We start from the raw sequence: 12013 nt of genomic DNA on the forward strand, positions 1-12013 counted from the left end.
ATGATGTCGTCGCAGAGTCTCCAAGACTATACGAAGATGCTGCGCGTGCTCCTCCTCAGAACGTGAATAGATCAATATATCATCGATAAACACAATAACAAACTGATCTAGGTACTCCAGAAAGATACGGTTCATCAGATCCATAAATACTGCAGGAGCATTGGTAAGCCCAAATGGCATTACCAAAAACTCATAATGTCCGTATCTGGTGCCAAATGCTGTCTTCTGAATATCAGAATCTCTAACTCTCAGCTGATGATATCCAGACCACAGATCAATCTTAGAATACACTGATGTATCTCTGAGCTGATCAAATAAATCCTCAATCCGTGGCAAGGGGTACTTATTTCTGATAGTCACTGCATTCAGCTGCCTATAATCGATGCACAACCTCAGAGTACCATCCTTCTTCTTGACGAATAGTATAGGAGAACACTAAGGCGGAATACCGTGGGGTTCTCTACAAGGACACTGGAATGCTCCTGCCAGTGCATGTCATATGCAGCTGCTACAGGGGAAGCTGTCCTCTGCTGACGATGCAAAGATTGGGCTTTCGGCCCGCCTCGCTGAGTCCCGGACTGACCAAACTGTCCTCCCGGAACAGAAACTCCGGAAGCTACATGCTGAGCCTTCAGCGAACAGTCTCGGATGACGTGGCCAGGCAGTTTGCAATAATAGCAAACTGACTGTCCCAGAATACATGCAGAGATGATGTGATCTCGAGACCCGCACCAGGTGCAGTGAGAGTCACCGGTAGACTGTTTCTGATTCTGCTGAGAAGACCGGAAACGTCCTGATGAAGATCGTCCACACTTCTGGGGTCGGCCAAATAACCCAGAAGTACTTTGACCCGTTTGAATGCGACTGCTCTGCTGTTGCCCAGTAATCTGTGGCTGCTGGATCTGTCCGGAAGTCCGATCAGTCTGCTTCCTCTTCTTGTCCGCATTCACTCTATGATGAGCAGACTCAATCATAAGAGCTCTATCCAGTGCCTTTGTATATGATGTAATACCAAGACCGGCAATCTTCACCTGAAGATGCCCGTCCAGTCCCTGGACAAACTGAAACATACGAGATCTATCCTCGACAACTAACTCAAGACAGAATCTAGCCAACCGATTAAATTCTGCTTTATACTCCATCACTAAGCGATTATTCTGTCAAAGACTCAGAAAATCCTGACGACGTGTCATCTGATACGCCCGGGAAAATACTGACTCTCGAATGTCTCCCTAAATCTCGTCCAGGTAATATGCTGCTCGCCTATAATCGAGCGCTGCGTGTCCCACCAGATCTCTGCCTCATCTCGTACCTTAAGTACGCAATAGTAGGCACGACTAGAGGGGGTGCCGGGTATACTGAAGGTGATACCACTAGCGGTATAGTCGAGGTATGTACCTCTGAAGTCGGAACCGTCGGGATATTATAATCCGACGTGCCTATAATATCCTGACGAGTCTATCCCTAACGGACAGGCTCAACCCTAGCAGATCTCTCTGAAGACTATCTCCGGAGAATCTATCGGCCTCTTACGTGTGCGACCACGTCTAAGTACTAGAACACGTGTATGTGTCATATCTGTAACAAAATGTTACCCAGATATCACTACAAGTAAGAAAACTATAAAATTACCTGAATTTACCTGTTTGTCGTCTGGAGATGTCCTGTCACTGCTTAGCCCTAAATAGATCCAATAGAACCTCGTCAAAATACGTCGAAATTCCGAAACGAGAAAATCGACGGAAATCCGTAAAATCCGAACATATCCAGATAAGCACATAAAACTCGTAAGAACATACCGGTATCACAAACGATGCTCTGATACCAAATAAATTGGTATAAGATAAAATCCCAAAAATCCAGATACGCTCGCAAACTCCAGGACACAAAAATCTGAAATCGGAGCCTAGCTCTGATACCAAATAAATTGGTATCAGATAAACCTCGAAAATCCAAAACGAAGAACAAGTACATGCAATCATGCGATATGGTGCGTGCGGCTACAGTATGTCATACCTGAACATATCCTCCTCCATATGCGTGTGCCAAAAAGGTAAACGCATATATATATAACCATGATGTAAACAGCATAAATCCAAAGACATCACATATAACAAATGATGTAAGTATCATGAATCCAAGAGCATGTATCAAACCTGTAAAGCAACTAATCCAGTAGAGTAGAGCACTATAGATATATATCTCTATGAACATATATACACATGGCAAGAGATAAAAACATCCCATCCTAAAGTAAAGCAACTAGCAGATGAAACATGTGATAGGTATCAACTAGCTAAGACCAGGGAAGAGATAATCTACTATCTACTACTAGTAAGCATATATAAGCTATACATATCATAAGACATTATGAAAAGATAAGTCAAAGGGTACCCGCCTCAAATAGAAGGTACAATCACGTCAAATCCAAGGTCGAGATGCCTGTCTCGAATCATAGTCCTGTGTTAAACAATATATATATTTTATTTAGCTAAATCCAAAAGAATAGCTAAATAAAATCCCTAATAACAAATTAGGGCAAAACCCTAATCAACATAATCACAACTTACTTAACTAAATCCAATGGTCGAATAGGATTAGTTACCTAATCCCTAATCACCCATTAGATTAGGAAATCCTATCAACACATAAACCTAATTCATCTAGAATAATTCACCTACAACATTACACTAATCAATGTGATCTAACTCATCCCTAATTCATCAATACATGTATCAATTACTCCTACACATACCTCAATCAAAAAAATGTGGAACCGCCACATCAGCGGCCCCCCTAGAGCCGGTCCCACGGATATGGAGGGAGGTAAATGCATGTACAAAGCTGATAGCGCATAGCCGGGACGCTAACCCCAGGCAATGACACCCCGACGATCTAACCCTGGACCTTTCGGCCACGAAACCATGCGCCCCCAGCTGTGCTAATCCCTGGGGACAACACATACCTCAATCAAGCTACTGTTGATGCTGGTCTTGTGTGCTGCCGGCAAGGAAACACCACTGGAACATATCCTCACCTCAACAGTCCCTCACTGATGAATTCACAGAACAGTACAGCTCACAACCTACTGATCCTCTCTGCTGGGTTCACCTCACAATCCAGAACTTCACCGCACTGGTAGATTCATTTGGATCAAATAGTAGATCAAACCATGGAAATCAAAGATCACACACCCTAATCTTACCTTAATCGTGACCTTAATCAGCAGCAAGGAAGATAAGGCCCAAGATCTCTATCGATCACCTCCAGAACACACAGCCTCCCTGCTGGATTTCTCCCCTACCATTCGGATCAAGGTGGGATCAAGATTGGAATCAATCGCATCAATAAAAATCGGCGATGCCTTACCTTCAAGATTACGGCTAGGGCACACCTTTGCCTTCGCGATGACTAATCGGAGCTGCCAGAGGAGATCTAGGGCATGGTTATGCAAGGAATATGACTCAGGTGAAGCTAGCCCCTATCTCGAACCTCCGGTAGAAGCCCCTCGCCGACGATCCGGTTGGCACCGAGTTGATCCATTGGCGTCGATCGGGGAAGAAAAGGATCGGCAGACTCGGCTGAGAAGAAAGAAATCGGAGATTGAAGGAAACCAGAGGAGGAGGGGATCGGAACCCTTATGCTCCGAGCTCCGATCTGCGCCAACAACGCCGAGAGAATATCAGCGCTCTCACCTAGGGCTGGAGAAAATCACCAACGTCCGGATCTGTACTGTCGACTGCTCCCCTGGGTCGAGGTCGACGATCGCCGGAAGTCCATCGGATTTGCTTCATCCGCGAGAGAGGGAGAGAACAGAGAAAGGGAACGGGGAAGAAGAGAAGCTCAGGTTCGGCGATAGGTTTAGGGAAAAGAAATAAGAAAAGAAAAGTATTTATATTAAAACTTTTCCTCACTTAAATGGATATTCCAAACAGATTTTATCCGTACCCGTAATTGATCCCCTCAAAACCAATCGTACGAGCTCCGAAAAATTCCCAGAAAATTCCTAAAATTTCGGAAAAATTTTATAAGGCTATTTCCCAAATAACCCTATTATTTAAATTTTCTGAGATCTCACATTTTAAAATCTTAAATTTTAAAATTATTTCAAAAACTTAAATTTCAAAATTATTTTAAAAACCTAAATTTCAAAATTATTTTAAAACTTAAATTTCAAAATTATTTTTTAAAAAAAGTTAAATTTCAAAATTATTTTAAAAACTTAAATTTCAAAATTATTTTAAAAAAAAAACCTAAATTTCAAAATTATTTTTAAAAAACTTAAATTTCAAAATTATTTAAAAAAAAAAACTTAAATTTCAAAATTATTTAAAAAAAAAAACTTAAATTTCAAAATTATTTTAAAAACTTAAATTTCAAAATTATTTTTAAAAAAAAAACTTAAATTTCAAAATTATTTTAAAAACTTAAATTTCAAAATCATTTTAAAAACTTAAATTTCAAAATTATTTTAAAAACCTAAATTTCAAAATTATTTTAAAAACTTAAATTTCAAAATTATTTTAAAAACTTAAATTTCAAAATTATTTTAAAAACCTAAATTTCAAAATTATTTTAAAAACTTATATTTCAAAATTATTTTAAAAACCTAAATTTCAAAATTATTTTAAAAACTTAAATTTCTAAATTATTTTAAAAAACTTAAATTTCAAAATTATTTTAAAAACTTAAATTTTAAAATTATTTTAAAAACTTAAATTTCAAAATTATTTTAAAAACTTAAATTTCAAAATTATTTTAAAAAATTATTTTAAAAACTTAAATTTCAAAATTATTTTAAAAACTTAAATTTCAAAATTATTTTAAAACTTAAATTTCAAAATTATTTTAAAACTTAAATTTCAAAATTATTTTAAAAACTTAAATTTCAAAATTATTTTAAAAACTTAAATTTCTAAATTATTTTAAAAAACTTAAATTTCAAAATTATTTTAAAAAACTTAAATTTCAAAATTATTTTAAAAAACTTAAATTTCAAAATTATTTTAAAAACTTAAATTTCAAAATTATTTAAAAAACTTAAATTTCAAAATTATTTTAAAAAACTTAAATTTCAAAATTATTTTAAAAAACTTAAATTTCAAAATTATTTTAAAAATTTAAATTTCAAAATTATTTTAAAAAACTTAAATTTCAAAATTATTTTAAAAACTTAAATTTCAAAATTATTTTAAAAACTTAATTTTCAAAATTATTTTAAAAACTTAAATTTCAAAATTATTTTAAAAAACTTAAATTTTAATTTTTTTTTAAAAACTTAAATTTCAAAATTATTTTAAAAACTTAAATTTCAAAATTATTTTAAAAAAACTTAAATTTTAAAATTATTTTAAAAACTTAAATTTCAAAATTATTTTAAAAACTTAAATTTCAAAATTATTTAAAAAAAAAAATAAAACTTAAATGTCAAAATTATTTTAAAAACTTAAATTTCAAAATTATTTTAAAAACTTAAATTTCAAAATTATTTTAAAAACTTAAATTTCAAAATTATTTTAAAAAAAAAAATCTTAAATTTCAAAATTATTTTAAAAACTTAAATTTCAAAATTATTTTAAAAACTTAAATTTCAAAATTATTTTAAAAAAAAAATCTTAAATTTCAAAATTATTTTGTAAACTTAAATTTCAAAATTATTTTGAAAACCTAAATTTCAAAATTATTTTGAAAACTTAAATTTTAAAATTATTTTAAACTTAAATTTAAAAATTATTTTAAAAACCTAAAATTCAAAATTATTTTTTAAAAAAAAAACACGTAGCATCCGAAGGCGCTTCCACCTAAGAGGAGGCGCCCTCAAGCTGCGGCAGGAAATTTCTCGCCGCCCACTTAAGGCGCCTTAAGAAGCCCTTAAGGCGCCTCCAAAGGCGCCCTAAAGGGATTTTAAGGCGCCTTAAAACCTCTCTTTTGTCACGAACAAAACCATTTTTGCTTCTGTTCGTGTTTCGCCGCAAGCCGCTGATTTCTTCGGATTCTTCCAAACCAAGGCGCCTTCTACCTATTTCCTTCCCTTTAATTTCTAGCTATGCCTCCTAGGTACAATCTAAACCCTTCTTTAATTGCTTAAATCCTATATTCTTTGCTAGTTTTGCAATTTTTCTTGCATAATGTCAAAAATAGGAAACGTCGTATTGTGAATACCACACCAGCAAGGGCCCCTTCCACGGACCCGAGATTCCCCTCGGAACAGCATAGGATAGATTTCTCTAGGTTTACCTTTGAGTTAATCAAACCTAGATATATTGGTAGGGAGTTCTTGTCCCAATATTGTCAACCCACTATCCAAATGATAACCCACTATCATTTAGATAAACTGGTTGATTGCACCACTACTGTCAACCAAGACCTATGTACCCAGTTCTATCACAACCTTGAAAAGGTTGATGATCGAACTTATACCACCAGAGTAGGAGGTACTGACCTTCAGTTCACTCCATCACTACTTCGCACCAGCCTAGAGATTAGGGAGTCTGAGTGTACATTTTTATGTTATCCGAGTAGGACCCTACCCTTTGGTGCCCCCTATTCCCACATTACATTATACGACATTTACATGCATTTTTTTGGGGAGGAGAGACCCTTAGGCCTGACTGAGTTCAGATCCACTCTTCTTCAAGTTCAGGATTATGCTATGTACAGAGTCCTGACAGCTTGTATTCTACCCTTATCATCTCGAGATGTCTCGACGATGAGACCGTCCCACTCGTTCTTCTTGTACGCCCTCACCCAGCGCCTGGACATAGACATAGCCCTCCATATGTTTCATAACATTATCCTTGCATCTAGCACAGTTACATCTGGAGTAGTTCATATGCCTTATTATCATATCCTGACCCAGATATTCTCCAGCTCTAGGATAGACATTACTAGAGGGGTTCTCATCCCACTTACCCTTTATGATGAGGTCGGTCAGCGTAGCCTTAGATTAGCAGGGGCAGATGTCACTGCCGAGGGGATTCTGGCCTGGAAGGGTCGACCACCACCAGCTACTGCCCCTGGTGCTCCAGAGGCCGAGGGCGCACCTGATGCAGATGAGGAGTGGCCTGATTTCCTGGCAGAGGACTTCTTCGCAGATCCTTCCACCTCTGCCGGACCCTCCTCTTCAGCCGGCCTCTGTCGAGGATAGACTCACTCGACTTGAGATCCAGTCCACACAGACACGGCGAGCTGTATTAGACAGTCATCGTTTTCTTTGGACTATGCGATCTGAGATAGCTGCTGGTTTCGCATCTCTTCGAGGTGAGCTTCAGCGTAAGGGACAGCCTCAGCCGCCACCTGAGCAGCACCTAGCCGATCCTCCAGCGGACGATCCACCTGCTTGATTCTATCTTTTCACCTGCCTTGACATATTATTGACATCTGGGATCTTTTTGATGTATATCTTGAATGTTTTAAATTGATTAGACATGTTATTACTTAGTTTTATGTGTTATATTTTATGAGCATAGGTTTTATTTTTTTTTTCAAATTCTAGGAAAAATAGTTTTCAAAACTCCAATTTTGCTAGATTTTTAAAATTCTATGGAATTAGCCTAGGGTTTCCCCCTAGATATCATGTTCCCCTAGAATTAAGCCAGAGCATCTCACAAACATCTAGGTTTACCTTGATTGTGATTAAAAAACATAGAACGGCGTGAGATGCATAGGGTATAGCCTGGACTCAAGAATGCTTATATCTGTGCATCAATATGAGTCTGAGCGTTAAATATGCAATAAACATTAATCAAGTTAAGTTCTCCAGCTCTAGTCAAGTCTATCTGGACCAAAATAACTTAACTTGACTAACCTAGTGAAAGCTATTGTCCTGTAGACTATCAGCAAGTAACTAAAGGTTAGACAGTTGGTAAAGGATACTCAATTTTCTTTTTAAGAATGTTTTGTTCTTTATGACTCTGATACCTAGTAAATCAATCTAATGAACATTACTTGTGCTTGGACTTAAGGACCAACTGAACTTAAATGAATAACCTTGTCCTAACACTTAAAATATTATTGAAACTAAGTTCCAATTGACCTTAACTTTCAAACCCTGTTGAACATAGCTAACCTGTTGACCTCAGTAAATTCCTGTACAATTCAATGTCTATTTTTTCCCATTTTTGATATATGGCAAAGGGGGAGAGTAGCAAATATGTAAATATAAAATTCAAGTTAAGGGGGAGCATATAGGGAAAATTTGCTTTAGTTACTGTGTTCATCTAAACTTAGCAGATTTGCCTGTGTTAAAAACGTTTATCGATTCGGTTGTTTACTTAACTTTGAATTCGAGTTGCCATAATCAAAAAGGGGGAGATTGTTGGTGCGGGAAGCATCCGACGATCGAACTCATGTTTTGATAATGGCAAAGAATTCAAAGTTAAGATGTTTTGTAGTCTAACATGTCTACTTGAGGATTTCAGGAAAGTCCTAGCAGCGGTTAGGCAAAGGGTAAAACCCTAGGGGGTGGTAACCCTAGGTCATAGGGGGTGGTAACCCTATGCGGAAAGTCTTGGTAGGTCGATGTCTTTAGGCAAAAGTCCTAGGGGGTGGTAACCCTAGGTGGAAAGTCCTGGTGTCGCGAACCAGGTGAAAGACTAGACTAGCCGGGGAAGCGGATGTCCAGCAAGAAAGTCCGGAAGCATCGAGTGCTGAGCAAAAGTCCAGTCGATCTGGAGGATCGACTGACAACAGGTAAATCTCCTGAGTGGAGTAGGTGAGGACGCGTTCCCCGAAGAGGGAACAGTAGGCGTCGGGTCGACCTAGGGTTTCCGGTTGGAAACCCGAAGTCAGACTCGGACAGTCCGGAGACTGTCTATACTTCATTTATCATGTTTATTGTGCTAACTTTGTGTTGCAGGATAGTGTTTGGGACTAACGTATCTTGCAGGTGCAAAGGAGCAACCTAAAGCCTCGGATGAACAGTGTCCGAGGCGTCTCCATGGAGCTTGGAGGCGCCTTGAAGCAGGCAGAAGGCGCCTTGGGAGGCGCCTTGAGAGGGATATAAGGCGCCTTGAATGGATGAAATTCGACCAGGTCAGTTTTAATCCACGCGGAAGACCAGGCAGCATGGAGGCGCCTTGAACAGCCCTCAAGGCGCCTTGAACACCCTTTATAAGGGGGATTCGACCAGCACTTCAAAACAACGCATTCTAAGTCTTCTCTCTTCAACGTGCTGCTCCGAAAGACGCCCGGAAGTGCTGCCACAAGTCTCCGACGACCCGAAGCTTCAAAATTCTACTCTTGTCGTAGGTATAACTAGTTTTTCCATTTACTTGTACTTCATCTTGTAATCATTTTATCGAGCTTATAGTTGTTGCCCACCGGAAGCGATAAAGGATCGCGGGCCTTCGAGTAGGAGTCGATCAAGGCTCCGAACGAAGTAAAAATCCTCCTGTCTCTGTGTGCTTGTTTTGTTTTATTCCGCTGCTTAATTACTCCGATAATTCTTACGATTCCGATAATCGAACAAAATAGCCACGAGCGCTATTCACCCCCCCCCCTCTAGCGCGTCTCGATCCAACACATTCTACGATGATACAACTCAAATAATGGGACTAATGTGTATAGCAATTGAAATGGGAGAATTCTATGAGCAAAACCAGCAATACGAAGAGAACAATTCCAGCAATGCAAAAAGGAATTAATCCATCTAAATTTCCCTAACACTCTAAAGATAGAATCTTAATAAACTTTTAGCAAAATGTCCCAAGGCTACCATTCATCAGTCACCACACACCTATCACACATCTCCTTGTCGCCTTCCTTCACTCTAGCTTTCCTTTTCCTTTATCTGCAGTAAGAGGAAATTCAACTATAAGTGAATGCTTAGTAAGCGCTGCCTAACTCACAAAACTCAATGTGCATATATATATATATATATATATCAAAAACTAAAATTGAATGCTTAATGAAAATCTGAAACTGAAATGCTTAAACACATGGTTGTTCGTGTCCAGTAAATTACAAAGGAAACCAAAATCTGCAATGCCAAATATAAAGCCGTTCTCACTCCATAAAGCCAGCAAAAAGAATAAATCTGCACTGCTACAAAAAGGCTGTTCGCGCATGAAAATTTGTGGGATGTTCTTGCTCGTGGGAATGCAAAAGAAATCAGGACTGCACACTTGAATTAAAGTTGTTCATGCTCGGAATTAAAAAGGTAATCTGAAACTGAAATACTAAACTACACAACGAAGAGATCTAAAACTGCATGTTAAAAATAACAACAAAAGATCTGTTAATACACAAGTTGTTCCTACTAAAGAATTCCAAAGGAAATCAAAACTGCATGTTTAAATAAGCTACTAAAAGATCTAACTGAATACTCCCAGAAACAAAGGATGTTCATGCCCATTGCACAGCACAAACAAAAGTAAACAGTAAGCTCCAAAGTGGTTGTTCGTGCCCCTTTCGTAGCGCACATCAAACTAAAACTTGCTGGAGATTAAAACTTATGTAAAGCTTGTTTCGTTTGTTCAAAACTTATACTTTTATACTTCAAACTAATAATAAATTTCCTCTTGGGCCCAGGCGTAATACCAAAATGCGCTCCCTAAAAGAGACTGGGATGGTGAGCCACCAGTCCTACGAGGGTGAAGACCTTGGTCTTACCAGGGCCGAGACCGTAGAATTGGTCACCTGAATTTGTTTAACGACAATCTCGAAAGTCGGGTACTAGCCTCTTCAAGTAAAATATTTGTTATCTGTTAATACTTCTAATATAAAATCCCTCAGCATCTCTTCAAGCACATGGCGTGCTGCGGATCCAAATTCTGGAATTCAGAATCCTATAAAGACCTTGGTCTTGCTTTACGTACAACTACCCATAAGCCTCTAAAAAAAAGAAATCTAATAGGGCACATAACCACTCCACTGCATACTCATTTAAATGGCTGTTCTTATTCATTGCAGCAAAGAAAAATCTAAAACTGAGATGCTACACATCGGTTGTTCCTATGCATTGAATTAGCAAGGAAAAATCTAAAACTGAGATGCTACATATATAGGCCATTTCTACTCATCGCAGTAAAAATGAAACTAAAATACATGCTCAAAATCTAAACCAATTCATACTCATTGCCTAGCGACAAAACCTAAAACAGCAAGGCTAAATATAAGTCGATCATACCCATTAAGGTAACAAAGAAAGTCCAAATCTGAAATGCTATTATAAGGGCTGAATAATCTAAACTACATGCCTAATCTATACATGTTTTTTTTTTTGAGATTCATGGCAGCATGCTTCGAAAGCAACATTCTCTACAGCATGCTTCGAAAATAAAGAAGGAAACAAAGATCCGAAAGCTACTCCTACTGCAGGTGAGAAGCACTTACAGAGTTTCCTTGACTCACAGCCAAGATCGGCTTCTAGGGTTTCGGAGAATCTCGTAAATTTCGCCGACCACTCGCATCTATGCACTCTCCTCGACGAGGTGATCGTGAAGATGTGAAAAGCCCTCAGAATGGGTCCTTGGCCGGCCGCCGGAGATGAAGCCCTAGCTTCCTATATTTGTTTTCGCCCAAGCAGAGGAAGCCGCACGTAGTCGGGAGGAAGAAAGGTTTAGGTCAAGAGAGAATAAAAACCCAATTCCTCTCCTAACTTATCCCTTTTATACCTAGGGCATTTCTGTTATCTATTACCACTTAAATTTATTTCCGCCCCTTATCTGATCAACATGGTCCTGCTGGGTTCTTGGTCATCCGAAACAACTAAGGCTTTTCTTAACTAGAGGTCTCCGGTTCGAACCTTGGCCCGATCTCATTTTGCCTCAACTTTGTTTCTTTTGGTAAAAATACCAAACGAACTCTGAAAATTTCATAAAAAAAATACTCTAAAAATTTCTAAAAATCTCTAGAATATTTCCAAAGCATTTCTAAATATTTATAAGAACTTTTAGAACTTGTACTAAGGAAATTTTGGTTGTTACAATTCCCCATACCTTATAATAAGTTCGTCCTCAAACTTAGAATAATTCTGGATATCTCTGTCTCATACTGTCCTCACGCTCCCAAG

The sequence above is a fragment of the Zingiber officinale genome, chromosome 11B (genome assembly GCF_018446385.1).
Source record: "Zingiber officinale cultivar Zhangliang chromosome 11B, Zo_v1.1, whole genome shotgun sequence".
NCBI classification, from domain to species: Eukaryota; Viridiplantae; Streptophyta; class Magnoliopsida; order Zingiberales; family Zingiberaceae; genus Zingiber; species Zingiber officinale.